The following is a 15,394-nucleotide window of genomic DNA, read 5'->3' on the forward strand; positions in this document are numbered from 1 at the left end:
CAGTAGATATACTAAGAATGATATGTACAGCAGTAGATATACTAAGAATGATATGAACAGCAGTAGATATACTAAGAATGATATGAACAGCAGTGGATATACTAAGAATGATATGAACAGCAGTAGATATACTAAGAATGATATGAACAGCAGTAGATATACTAAGAATGATATGAACAGCAGTAGATATACTAAGAATGATATAAACAGCAGTAGATATACTAAGAATGATATGAACAGCAGTAGATATACTAAGAATGATATGAACAGCAGTGGATATACTAAGAATGATATGAACAGCAGTAGATATACTAAGAATGATATGAACAGCAGTAGATATACTAAGAATGATATGAACAGCAGTAGATATACTAAGAATGATATGAACAGCAGTAGATATACTAAGAATGATATGAACAGCAGTAGATATACTAAGAATGATATGAACAGCAGTGGATATACTAAGAATGATATGAACAGCAGTAGATATACTAAGAATGATATGAACAGCAGTAGATATACTAATAATGATATAAACAGCAGTAGACATACTAGAGTGAGCTATGTTAGGAATACAGTATATAAAGACATATGTGGTGTGTATAAACAGTGTAACTAAAATCCAATGTACAACAGTAGGAAATGATAGAATGAGATATGTCAGGGATACAGTATTTAAATACAGTGTACAAATACAAGTGCCCAGTGGTTTAGTGTCTCTATAACATGTGACAGCAGCGTTGGCTAAGTGTGTGAGTGAGTGTGTTTGTCTGTGAGTTTGAACTGTGTGTATTTAACCCTTCGCCTCTCTTACAACCCACACCTCTTCTCTATAATGAGTGGCACGAGGACAAAATGTTTACAGGGGTGAAGAGGTTAATGAAATCCTCAGCGAGACAGTCTATTAAGGCGGTGACAAAACTGTGCTCAGGTCAGTCAGGTTCACATGGTTAATTGTCTCTAATTGAGAATACATTATCAACCAGAGACCTTACAGTCCTTTCAAAGCCTTCAGTGAATTGGCCACTGAAGGGAGAATAGAATGAATACAAAATCTCATAATGTGCATCCCAAATGGCACCCTTTTACTATAGTGCACTACTATTGACCAGAGCCCTATGGGCCCTGCGATAGAGAGAGAGAGGGAGGGTGAGTAAATAATAACCCCCTATATGTGCGCAACATTGGTGTACAAAAGGTTGTGGTTTTCTCTAGCTGCTTGAGTCGATGAAATCCGTTTCAGTTTCCATTCCCTGTGGTCCCTTGACAACAACTAGCAGGGCTCCACAGGGCAAACATGTAAGGCCAGTTAACCAATGGGACAGGATAGTCCAGTGTGTGTTGGTGTATGTGTATGTGTGTGTGTGTGTGTGTGTCTCTCTGTTGCCTCTCGCCCTGCTACAGAGCCTAGGGAGTTTATTAGACAGAGGTCAGGGTTCATTGTGTTATCCTCCTAAGAGCTGCACACGATTACACACACACACACACACACACACACACACACACACACACACACACACACACACAATAGAGAGACCTACTTTTTACAGTATCAAAAGACACACAATCAAACACATGACCAGCACTTGAAAAAACCAAAATGCTGTTTCATTATCATGCCATGCAGAATGTAATTAATTGAAGTGCGAATCAAAAGTAGTCACAGAAACATGTATCAAACAAATGATTAGCTGTCAGCAGTAACAGTGGAAATAAATGAGACGCGTACGACACGCTACTAAGCCTTCTGTCAATCACCATAATATGACACATCACACAGAAAGGCAGCCTTCACTATGATTCTACAGTCATCACTCCCTCTCTCCCTGAACTCACTAGACTTCTACACAAACAACCCTAACTCTTCTGGCTGATCTGAGGTCAGTGTAGTGCAGTGAAGGTGACCGGTGAGTGTGCAGCCTCCAGCCCCCTTAGGGGAGTACACACACAGACAGCAGAGCAGACTGACTATGACTCTAAGTCTAACGTTGAGCGCTGTGCACTCGCCTCAGGTCAGGCTTAACATGTTTTTTTTTTTAAAGCCCGAAGGCCCTTTAACTTCTATATTTCAGACTCTCTGTGACGCACCATACAAACACACACACACACACACACACACACACACACACACACATCTTCCAGACAATTCTTCTGTTTTGACAGTTCCTGCAGCTCCCTCCTGGCACTCTGTGTTCTTTACACAAGTGTGTGGTCAAGTGTCAGTGTATGTTTGATATATGGCCAGCTCAGAAGGTATAGCCTATATGCAAAGGAGCCATTGCACAAATTAAAACAGGAGACTAGATTGAAGATTCATTGGTTTTACTCTAAAAGAGGTGGGCGCAGACAGACAGAATGAACTAGATGGGTTTTATGTGTGTTTGAAAGCTTTAAAGTGGGAAAGTTGGCTGGGCCTGCACAGAATAGTGGTTGGCTGGGCCTGCACAGAGTAGTGGTTGGCTGGGCCTGCACAGAGTAGTGGTTGGCTGGGCCTGCACAGAGTAGTGGTTGGCTGGGCCTGCACAGACTAGTGGTTGGCTGGGCCTGCACAGAGTAGTGGTTGGCTGGGCCTTCACAGAGTAGTGGTTGGCTGGGCCTGCACAGAGTAGTGGTTGGCTGGGCCTGCAGAGAGTAGTGGTTGGCTGGGCCTGCACAGAGTAGTGGTTGGCTGGGCCTGCACAGAGTAGTGTGCTCTGCATTTAATACACAGTATGCTGTAGGCCTCTCCACCTCTCTCTCTCTCGTCTGGCTCCTCCACTTATCTGTAACAAACAGCAGCACGGGCCCTCAGCCACTAGCCAACAATTTGTCCACGACACTTAATGCCATGGCAACAACCACTGAAACGGCTGTTACAGAGACCCGCCCACTTTTGGCTTCCTCTGCTCCCCAGCAAGTTTGGTTGAGAAAGTGGATGAGAATCCCAACGTGCTTTGCCACATGAAGAAGGCTAGAAAAAGAGTTTTGCAGTTAACCGACCTTTCTTTCTCACACTCCCTCTCCTTCACCTCTCTTTTGTGATTATCGTCAGCTCATCTTCTCCTACCCAGGGCCATACTACCGTACCTATGCCCCCCCCATGCTATTGTTCAAATTTTGCAATTCAAGCTAATTTCCTGCAATACTACACATTTTACTATCATACAGTACCAGTCAAAATTCTGGACACACATACTCATTCAAGGGTTTTTCTTAGTTTTTACTACGCAGAAAAATAGTGGAGACATCAAACTGTGAAAAAACACATATGGAATGATGTAGTAACCAAAAAAGTGTTAAACAAATCAAAATACATTTTATATTTGTGATTCTTCAAAGTAGCCACCCTTTGCCTTGATGACAGCTTTGCACACTCTTGGCATTCTCTCAACCAGCTTCTCCTGGAATACTTTTACAACAGTCTTGAAGGAGTGCTCACATATACTGAGCACTTGTTGGCTGCTTTTCCTTCACTCTGTTGTCCAACTCATCCCAAACCATCTCAATTGGGTTGTGGTCAGGTGATTGTGGAGGCCAAGTCATCTGATGCAGCACTCCATCACTCTCCTTCTTGGTCAAATAGCCCTTACACATCCTGGAGGTGTGTTGGGTCATTGTCCTGTTGATAAACAAACGATAGTCCTTTGAATTCTAAATAAATTATTGACAGTGTCACCAGCAAAGCACCCCCACACCATCACACCTCCTCCTCCATGCTTCACGGTAGGACCACACATGCAGAGATCATCCGTTCACCTACTCTGCATCTCACAAAGACACGGCGGTTGGAACCAAAAATCTCAAATTTGGACTTATCAGGCTAAAGGACAGATTTCCACCGGTCTAATGTCCATTGCTCATGTTTCTTGGCCCAATCAAGTCGCTTCTTCTTATTGGTGTCTTAGTAGTGGTTTCTTTGCAGCAATTTGTCCATGAAGGCCTGATTCACACAGTCTCCTCTAAACAGTTGATGTTGAGATGTGTCTGTTTCTTGAACTCTGTGAAGCATTTATTTGGGCTGCAATTTCTGAGTCGGGCAACTCTAATAAACTTATCCTCTGCAGCAGAGGTAAATCTGGTTCTTCCTTTCCTGTGGTAGTCCTCATGAGAGCCAGTTTCATCATAGCGCTTGATGGTTTTTGCGACTGCACTCAAAGAAACTTTAAAAGTTCTTGAAAATGTCCACATTGACTGACCTTCATGTCTTAAAGTAATGATGGACTGTCGTTTTTCTTTGCTTATTTGAGCTGTTCTTGGCATAATATGGACTTGGTCCTTAACCAAATAGGGCTATCCTCTATATACCACCCATACCTTGTCACAACACAACTGATTGGCTCAAACGCATTAAGAAGGAAAGAAATTCCACAAATTAACTTTTAAGAAGGCACACCGGTTAATTGAAATGCATTCCAAGTGAATACCTCATGAAGCTGGTTGAGAGAATGCCGACAGTGTCATCAAAGCAAAGGGTGGCTACTTTGAAGAATATCAAATATCAAATATATTTTGATTTGTTTAACACTTTTTTTGTTACTACATGATTCCATATGTGTTATTTCGTAGTTTTGATGTCTTCACTACTATTCTACAATGTAGAAAACAGTAAAAATAAAGAAAAACTCTTAAATGAGTAGGTGTGTACAAACACTTGACTGGTACTGTGTGTAATCTGGGGGGCCCCGACCTCCAGGGGACCCAAAAAATAAAATAATATAATTTTTTGGGGGGGGCCCCATGGAGATCGGGGGCCCTGGGGGACGTAGACCTGTGTGCCTGTTCGGTAATTCGGCCTTGCTCCTATCATCTCTCTCTGCCTCTCCCACCCATATCTCTGCCTCCCTCTCTATCTAATCACCAAAGAGCGAGGGGGAAATATCCTTGTGTCATTAGCAGCATCTCAAAGTCACAGTGTCCTCTAGCGTATGCTGTTTGACAGGCCCTGCCAAAAGAATTAGAGTGAGAAATGATGGTGCCATGATTAGATGTGGAGCTCAGGGAGAGGGCTTCATCCAGGGGATATGGGGGATGAGAGGACATGAGATGAGAGGAGAGAGAAGAGATGGATGGAGGAGAGGAGAAGGCCTGATCCATGGATACTGCACAGATGACAGGGAATTGAGGAAAGAAAGAAAGAAAGAAAGAAAGAAAGAAAGAAAGAAAGAAAGAAAGAAAGAAAGAAAGAAAGAAAGAGAGAGAGAGAGAAAGAAAGTAAGAAATAAGGATGAGAGAGAAGGATGAGAGCAGAGAAGAAGAAGTACTGGGAGCTGACATTTAGAGCACCTGATCCATATTCATCATCAAAGCAGGCCTCAACCCTCTCCTCAGAGTCGTGACCCGAGACACAACCACCAGAGATCTGAGGGGGAAAAACAACAATCTGTTTCCTATCAGTTCTCAGAACCCTAACACACTTCTAGAGTCCCTCTGTTCTGTCTACATTCCTATAAAGTCTCCCTGCATCCAAAATGGCACCCTATTCCCTCCGATCTCTTTATAGTGCACTAGGGCCCTGATTAAAGTAGTGCACTAGGGGGGAAAAGGGTGCCATTTGGGACGCAAGTCTGTCTGCTATGCACTGCCGCGGTGTTTCATCTACCACAGTCTCCTCCAAACGCTTGCAGTTCTCTCCGTTTTCCACATTCTCTCCTAAATCTCCCCGGTAAACTCCTGCATACTTGCATTATATTCTCCTGAAGTCCCCCCCCCCCCCCCCCCCATTTTCTTTACAGTGTCTTACAGTACACCAGCAAAATACTGGGAAAGAGGATCCAGTGGCTCAGTTACAAAACTCCTAGTAGATACTGTAAACACACACCCACACACGGGCACACGTACACGCATACCCTCTCAGAGCGCATCAGAGGCGTGTTGGTGTGTAAGCCGTATATCATACGTTATATTCAGAGCATGAACGCGAGGAGTCAGCAAGTCTGGTAGCAGCTGCTGAATATTCAGCACACTGCTCTCTCTCTCCCTGCTCCACTTTCATTAAGGGCCTCTCCTACAGTGGCCCCTCCAACACTTAATAATAATAATAAGAGGTGTCTTTATAATGAATCACCTGGAGGGAGGCCCCGCCTCTCAGACCATTCGCTATCTGACATCATTTACACCTCCTGCTCTGATTGGCTGCCTGGCAGGGGAGAGGCCCGGCGCCGGGGGTTGACGGACACCTCAGAGGGAGGATGCAAGTCAGATGGGCCAAGGACATTCCCTCAGAGAAAGAGGGAGGGAGGGAGGGAGGGAGGGTGAGAGATGTGGGAGAGATATAGAGAGAGGAGAGAGAGACAGGATAGAGAGAGAGAGAGAACACTCACATTCTCTTACACAAGAGAGGAGCAGAGCAGAATTTGGTTTGAGTCAAATCAGCTGAGAGAGAAAGTGATGAGTAACAGTATTGAATTGAATGTTTATTTTGAATCCCTGTATTATTTGTTATGAATGAATCGCCAGGGAAAGTGCTGCTCTGTTGGTCTAAAGATGTTAGGCAAAATTGACTGTGAGACGCTAGGGAGGTTGAGAGTGTACTTGTACTGTAAGTCAGCATGCTGTGTTGTGTTGTGTGTCTGTTAATAGATGGTTAGTGAAGGATCTGAGAATGTGTGTGACACAGGAGACACACACACACACTCGTGACCAATGGTTGGAAGGCAGCTGTTCCCTTTTGCTATGGTGCAGCCCAGCCGTCGTCTCAGGTGACACACACACACACTGCTGGGCCCACTGTCTTTATATCATATGGGAAGGTATTTTTTCCCCTTGTCCTGCCAGGGAACAGGCCCCCGCATGGACAGACATGCTGAGTAAGAGAGAGAGAGAGAGAGAGGGGGGGGGGGGGGGGGGGGGGGGGGGGGGGGGGGGGGGGGGGGGGGGGGGGGGGGGGGGGGGGGGGGGGGGGGGGGGGGGGGGGGGGGGGGGGGGGGGGGGGGGGGGGGGGGGGGGGGGGGGGGGGGGGGGGGGGGGGGGGGGGGGGGGGGGGGGGGGGGGGGGGGGGGGGGGGGGGGGGGGGGGGGGGGGGGGGGGGGGGGGGGGGGGGGGGGGGGGGGGGGGGGGGGGGGGGGGGGGGGGGGGGGGGGGGGGGGGGGGGGGGGGGGGGGGGGGGGGGGGGGGGGGGGGGGGGGGAGAGAGAGAAAAGGGGGGGATAGAGAGGGGGGAGGGAGAGGGGGAGGGAGGGGGGGAGAGAGAGGGGGGAGGGAGAGAGAGAAGGGGAGGGAGAGAGAGAAGGGGGAAGAGAGAGAAAAAGGGGGGGAGAGAGAGGGGGGAAAGGGGGAGGGAGAGAGGGAGGGAGGGAGAGGGAGAGAGAGGGGGACGGAGAGAGGGCGAGAGAGGGGGAGGGAGAAAGAGAAAGAGACAGACAGAGGGGAGACCGGCAGAGGGAAGACAGGAAAAAGAGGAGGGGTCAGAGGATCAGTTTAGGGATTTTAAGTGTGATGATGCTGCTTTGAGTTCTACTGTTTGTGGCCGTAGTTAACATTCCGTGACCAAAACCACGTTTGGAACAAAACAAAGTCCATACCCAATGTCTATTGTGTCAGGGTGTAAGTTTGAGAGTGTGATTATAACTTTGGGATTGAGTGTCTGAATAGTGGTCATTGAGCTAGACCACGGCTGTGTGGTTTGGTTTGTCCCTGAGAGGTTAAGTATGAGTCCCAAATGGCACCCTATTCCCTATATAGTGCACGAATTTGTACTAGAGCACTATGGTCCCTAGTTAAAGTAGTGCACTATGTAGGGAATAGGGTTTCATTTGGGACTGAACCTTAGTCTAGCTGAGTTCTTACAGTAATCAGATAATCGCTGGAAAATCACTGTAATGTATTTGCTTGGCTGTCTACAGCACACAAAGGGTTAAGTCCGTTCTGATTTCCTCAGACTCGGAGAGTCCAGTGTGTGTGTATGTGTGTGCGTAGCCAGTTAAAGAGACTGTAGAACGGGAGTCAGCGATAGATGGGTGTAGCCACAAAGCTTTCAGAATAAAACAGACTTTTCTAATCCTAGATACACAGAACTAGATGGCTGCTCTCTGTTTTTCCACTTATTTGGGACTTTTTAAAAACCAGACGATTTGGCTAAAATCACAAACGTCACCAAGTTTCTGTCGCGACCTCTTCCTTCTCAGTTGGTTTTCCTTCTCTTCCTCCACTTTTCTCCTCTCAGATTTTTGTTATTTCTCAGTTAAGCATCAACAACAGAGGTCAAACGGTCGGACACCGAAAAACTGCATCTCCGGTTACATAGTTACACACACACACACACACACACACACACACACACACACACACACACACACACACACACACACACACACACACACACACACACACACACACACACACACACAGTTACGAGACACAACAGAGGGAGATCAGTTTCAAAGCCAGTCTTAGTCTCAGTGGCCTCGCTACAATGGCACAGCGATTACAGGTCTCAGTGGCCTCACAGCTGAAGTCTAATCTCCCTCTTACAACAGAACAGCATAAGACAATAAAACAACCATTAGACAAGCTATTCTCAAGACAAAAACCTATACCACTCCCTTTAGACAATTAAAGGTATATTTTGGGATATTTGATGTTAATTCTATTATATATCATTTATATTTGAGATTTTTCAAAGTAGCCACCCTTTGCCTTGATGACAGCTTTGCACACTCTTGGCATTCTCTCAACCAGCTTCATGAGGTAGTCACCTGGAATGAATTTCAATGAACAGGTGTGCCTTCTTGAAAGTTAATTTGTGGAATTTCCTTCCTTCTTAATGCATTTGTTGTGACACGGTAGGGTTTGTATACAGACACCCTATTTGGTAAAATACCAAGTTCATATTATGGCAAGAACAGCTCAGAGAAATGTCAGTCCATCATTACTATACGTATTGAAGGTCAGTCAGTCCGGAAAATTTAAAGAACTTTAAATGTTTCTTCAAGTGCCGTCGCAGAAACCATCAAGCTCTATGATGAAACTGGCTCTCATGAGGACTGCCAGAGGAAAGGAAGACCCAGAGTTACCTCTGCTGCAGAGGATAAGTTCATTAGCATTACCAGACTCAGAAATTGCAGCCCAAATAAATGCTTCACAGAGTTCAAGTAACATCTCAACATCAACTGTTCAGAGGAGAATGTGTGAATCAGGCCTTCATGGTCAAATTGCTGCAAAGAAACCACTACTAAAGGACACCAATAAGAACAAGAGACTTGCTTGGGCCAAGAAACACAAGCAATGGACATTAGACTTGTGGAAATCTGTCCTTTGGTCTGGTGAGTCTAAATTTCAGATTTTTGGTTCCAACCACATCTTTGTGAGACGCAGAGTAGGTGAATGGATGATCTCCACATGTGTGGTTCCCACCGTGAAGCATGAAGGAGCAGGTGTAATGGTGTGGGGGTGCTTTGCTGGTGACACTGTCAGTGATTTACTTAGAATTCAAGGCACATTAACCTGTATGGCTACCACAGCATTCTGCATCAATACGCCATCTCATCTGGTTCATGCTTAGTCATTTGTTTTCAGCAGGACAATGACTCAACACACCTCCAGGCTGTGTAAGGCCTATTCTACCAAGCAGGAGAGTGATGGAGTGCGTCATCAGATGACCTGGCCTCTGCAATCACCTGACCACAACACAATTGAGATGGTTTGGGATGAGTTGGACAACAGAGTGAAGGAAAAACAGCCAACAAGTGCTCAGTATATGTGAGAACTCCTTCAAGAGGATTCCAGGTGAAGCTGTTTGAGAGAATGCCAAGAGTGTGCAAAGCTGTCATCAAGGCGAAGGGCGGCTATTTTGAAGAATCTCAAATATAACATATATTTTGATTTTTGTAACACTGTTTTGGTTACTACATGATTCCATATGTGTTATTACATAGTTGTGATGTCTTCACTATTATTCTACAATGTAGAAAATAGTCAAAATAAAGACAAACCTTTGAATGAGTAGGTGTGTCCAAACTTTTGACTGGTACTTTATATATGCCTTATTAGTTTAGTACAACTGTACTACCATTTAATAACAACTACTGTACTACCATTTAATAACAACTACTGTACTACCATATAATAACAACTACTGTATTACCATATAATAACAACTACTGTACTACCAAATAATAACAACCACTGTACTACCATATAATAACAACTACTGCATTGCCATATAATAACAACTACTGCATTGCCATATAATAACAACTACTGCATTACCATATAATAACAACTACTGCATTACCATATAACAACAACTACTGTATTACCATATAATAACAACTACTGCATTACCATATAATAACAACCACTGTATTACCATATAATAACAACTACTGTACTACCAAATAATAACAACCACTGTACTACCATATAATAACAACTACTGCATTACCATATAATAACAACTACTGCATTACCATATAATAACAACTACTGCATTACCATATAATAACAACTACTGCATTACCATATAATAACTACTGCATTACCATATAATACAACTACTGCAGTACCGTATAATAACTACTGCAATACCATATAATGACAACTACTGCATTACCATATAATAACTACTGCATTACCATATAATAACAACCACTGTATTACCATATAAAAAAATCAATCAACCTTTATTTAACCAGGTAGGCCAGATAAGAACAAGTTCTCATTTACAACTGTGGCCAAGATAAAGCAAAGCAGTGCGACAAAAACAACAACACAGAGTTACACATAAACAAACATACAGTCAATAACACAATAGGAAAATCTATGTACAGTGTGTGCAAATGTAGAAGAGTAGGGAGGTAAGGCAATAAATAGGCCATAGAGGCGAAACAATTACAATTTAGCATTAACACTAGAGTGATACATGTGTAGATGATGATGTGCAAGTAGAGATACTGGGGTGCAAAAGGAGCAAGAGGATAAATAACAATATGGGGATGAGGTAGTTTGGTGTGCTATTTACAGATGGGCTGTGTACAGGTACAGTGATAGGTAAGCTACTCTGACAGCTAATGCTTAAAGTTAGTGAGGGAGATATAAGACTCCAGCTTCAGTGATTTCTGCAATTCGTTCCAGTCAACGGCAGCAGAGAACTGGAAGGAAAGGCGGCCAAAGGATATAATAACAACCACTGTATTACTATTTAATAACAACCATATAAAGTTGTTTTCCTCCATTGTTAGTAAACAATGTGTTTGTTTACAAACAATGTATAGCTTCAAAATATGATCTAATGGACTGTCAATCATTGCATCCATAGCGCCATTTACGAATTTGAGTGATATTACATTTCTCCTGCCCCAAACCCTCATCTTTGTATCCAAACCAAGTGGCTGGGCTGTTATATAAATGAAGTGACGGGGACAAATCCCAGATTGTGTGATAAATGCATTTGATAACAGTGTCTGCCATAGAGGGATGCCGCAAAGGAGGTAAACACATTAGATAAATCTGATTGGCCCTGAGGTGGTTTTAAAAAACACTCTGGCTCCTCCCCTCTCGCTAGCTACCATGACTTTGTATGGCTGCTTCTAACTATGACATCACTGTAGCTGGCCAGAGAGGAGAGGACCAGAGGGACTGACGTCACCCCTCCCTCTCATTCAATGTCAATTACGTAACTATGGTGGGAGCCATGCCGATGGTGCATATGGCAATGGCAACCCTCACGTGTGGGACACAATAAAACAGACATGACATCACTGCAGAGAGAGCGAGGGAGAGAGAAGGACAGAGTGAGAGCGAGAGAGAGAAGGACAGAGAGAGCGAGAGCGAGAGAGCGCGCGCGCGAGAGAGAGAGCAAGTCCATGCTATGGGGATAACGTCATGGGGGTTTTGGGGGATGTGCCACAAGGTCCATCTAAAAGAACAGAACAGCCAAATGACGCCAGCCAGGACATTATGCAACCCAAATAACTGTCAACAGACTAGGAGGTTTGGCACGAAAGTAGAAGGGCCAGCCTGTCACATCAAATGATGCCCAATCATTCACCCACTTATAGATGTGTGGGCTATTCCAAATTGGATGCCCCTGGCCTACAGTGGTGTGTGTGTTTGGTCTGTCTGTCCAGACAGTAATATGAGAGACTACTCTTGGGTGTGTGTGTTGCTTGATGAGTGATCGAGGCAAATAACACACGCACACACACACACACACAGAAAAACACAACACACACTTCCCCTCGGCACGGCCCTCCCCGCATAAGCAAACTCTCCTGTCGACAGGAAATCCTTCCACCCACGTCCCTGCCTCGCTTAGCAACCAGCTTCACGCTATACCTCCGCCGACACACACACCACACACACAATCATGCACAGTCACACACAGAACACATACACTCACACAGAAACCCACACATGTGCACTCACACGGACAAGTCAGAATTGGAAATGTAACATCTTATCTGACAAAAACACAAGACAGAGCCTCTCCACACGAGCAGTGGCATTCCTGGTCCGACACACTCCTTAAACTCACTCACTCACACACACCAGAATCATCCCTTCAAATCTGTCGGCAACCTCAGCTAGAAATGAGAACATCTCTCAAAATATAAAACCTTTTTTTCCATCCCGCTCTATTTTTACCCGAGCTTTATAAGGACTGAGTTAGTTAGCAAGAGGACACACTCACACACACACTGTTCACACACACACACTGTTCACACACACACACACGCTGGGCGCTCTCTTACTGACGTGAGTGGAGCTAATTGAGCCAGGCTCGCTGTGCTGTGGACAATGACTCCATTCGGGCACAGCAGGGTGGCTATTGAAGAGTCAATGACAATTATAACCTGGGGGGGGGGGACACAAAGACCATCGTTCTTCTTTCCACTAATATGCAGTGGTTCCACTATACGGCTTTAGACTGCATTAACACAGCACTAAACGCACACGCCGCTTAGCTGAGGAAAGAGAAGTAGGGAGGAGGGTATGTGTGAATTAGCTCAAAGAGAGAAATGACGGTCTTTGTTACTGCTGACCTATGTGTCAAATGAAAGTCGTTATTGACCCATTGGATTTAGGATGGATGGTATCTATAACATTGACTGGCCTTCACTCTCACATCCAGACTACACAGGACTGGACATGTCTATTTTGACTAGGCCAGGCCAATGCTGGGAACCAATAAAGAGGACCAATAGCTGTAGCCCAGCATTAGTTGTCTTTGGTAAGCAATTGATCAAGCACATGTTTTATCTGGGATAAATGAAGGCTCATTTCAATTAAATATTACATGGAAATCGGACTTTTGCATCAGGCATTTATTGACGTTGGTGGGGGGTACGGGGAAACGTCAGTTACAGTGTGTTTGGAGTCCAGACACAGTGAGAGCTCCGACATAGGGGGTCTCTTCATTGAGACTAGCAGGGCGATATAGGGCTGAGATCCTAAATGAACACAGCCAATGGGGATCATTATCTGAATGAACGATGCCATACGGTGGGGCGGGTGAATTATGAATGAACTTCACTAGATCACGACAGGTTCTCTCGCTTTCTCTCTGTTCCCTCCATCTCTCTCTTGCTGTCCTCTCTCTCGCACTCTTTCTATCCCTTGCACTCGCTCCTGTCCCCCCTCTCTCTCTCTCGCTCATCAATCTATAAAAATTGCAGAGCCCACACAGACCACAGACACGGAGAGACAGAGACAGAGATTGACACTGTCTAACAAGTGAACATTCCCTGCACTGCCGTGGATACACACAGACAGAGATGTAAACACACTCGCACTCGAACAAACACACAGATTAAGGACAGGCGAACAAACCCACGGAAAGTCACACACAGGATTCTACCGCCATACGATAATACAAAAACAAATAATGTTGCACGTGTAAATAAAGAGATGCCGGTGAACAGATGAAACATGCAATAATGACAGACATGCTTGTTCACTCTTATCAAACACAGTGGCCCTGATATGCTGGCGAATACACAAACTCCACGGTTAGGGAGTCCATTTATTATAAATATATTCAGAGAGAGAGAGAGAGAGAGAGAGAGGGAGAGGGAGAGGGAAAGAGGGAGAGAGAGATGTGGTGTGTGTGTGTGTAACGTGATGTGATAGTGCTCACCCTGTGCCACGCGCTCTTTCCACTGTTGCTGTGCGTCTGATCAGATCTGCCTCTCTCAACCTATTTGCCGCCTGTCACACTCGCACGTACAGTACCCAGCCCCTTATCCCCATACAAGAGTCCCTTCTCAATCTAAGCTATGACATACAGCTCAATTCATCCCCATGTATTACAAGACTTTACCCAAAGCTGACTAAAACATCACTCTTCTCTCTCTATCCATGGACACAGTGTACAGTATACCAACAACCCTAAACCACCGAGCTCAGCTGATTAAAACCTCCCCATCGCTATCTCTCTCTCTCTCTCTCTCTCAAATTACTCTCTCTTTCTCTCTCTCAATTTTCGCTTTACTCTATCTCTCCTTCTAACATGAGTGGATGGGGTCCCCCTGTTCCCTTAAAAGTGTACACTCCTCTGGACCCCTTCCCTCCAGTCGACGACTGTCAACACTCACTCAGACTTTCCCTTTTACTCTCCCTTCAAAACAAACACATAACTATCCCTCGCTGTGTAACACTGAAAAACACACTGTCTCTCTACTTAGAAGTGCAGAAGCAGCACATGTCAACACTTAACCTCCTTTGGTTGCTAAAGTCTACACACACACTCACATACATATACACACACACACCCCCTCCCCCCATCACCACCACCACCACAGACAGCGATTGAAAAGAGCCATAAAGTCACCTTAGAATCCTTCTGTTGTCCAGACGAGCCCCTTCCTTTCCTCCTCTCCGATAGTTCTACCTCTCCTCTCCTAGTTTGCAATGTCAGTTCCCTCCACTGAGCCTGAGCCCCTCCATTTCCGCCCCAGCTCTGCGTTTCTGGCACTGAGCAACACAGGCGACTGACTGCGTTCCTGTAGTCCTCTCTCTCTCTCTCTCTCTCTCTCTCTCTCTCTCTCTCTCTCTCTCTCTCTCTCTCTCTCTCTCTCTCTCTCTCTCTCTCTCTCTCTCTCTCTCTCTCTCTCTCTCTCTCTCTCTCTCTCTCTCTCTCTCTCTCTCTCTCTCTCTCTCTCTCTCTCTCTCTCTCTCTCTCTCTCTCTCTCTCTCTCTCTCTCTCTCTCTCTCTCTCTCTCTCTCTCTCTCTCTCTCTCTCTCTCTCTCTCTCATTAGGGTTGTGTGTTCCACAGCTCACCAACAGGAGTCCCAGTCTTCTCCAGGGTCCTAGTGCTAGTGTAGTTCTCTGAAAGAATGCCATTGTCTCTGAACAGAGCCCTTCCTCCCTCAGAGCGTCAGCAGGTTACCAGGGCAACGAGGGCCTTCCTAGAGGGAGCTGATCAGATCATGCTGTTCAGAGGCTCCAGTAGGCTAGACTGACTAGCTGACTGACTGGC

The 15,394-nt window shown here is 45.3% G+C and overlaps 1 protein-coding gene across 2 annotated transcripts in view; it reads right to left on the reverse strand.

Annotated features, from left to right (window-relative positions):
• ches1 (checkpoint suppressor 1) overlaps nucleotides 1–14,962 on the reverse strand; it is a 60,481-nt gene extending 45,519 nt beyond the window's left edge. The window contains exon 1 of one of the 2 annotated variants that reach the window (XM_036985251.1): nucleotides 14,746–14,962. The gene's annotated coding sequence lies outside the window, so the exon portion shown is untranslated. Of the gene's footprint in view, nucleotides 1–14,052; nucleotides 14,686–14,745 lie in introns of those variants that run through there. The other variant, XM_036985252.1, reaches the window with a different exon arrangement.
• Between the last annotated feature and the right edge of the window lie 432 nt (nucleotides 14,963–15,394).

This window comes from Oncorhynchus mykiss, chromosome 8 (genome assembly GCF_013265735.2).
Source record: "Oncorhynchus mykiss isolate Arlee chromosome 8, USDA_OmykA_1.1, whole genome shotgun sequence".
Classification (NCBI taxonomy): domain Eukaryota; kingdom Metazoa; phylum Chordata; class Actinopteri; order Salmoniformes; family Salmonidae; genus Oncorhynchus; species Oncorhynchus mykiss.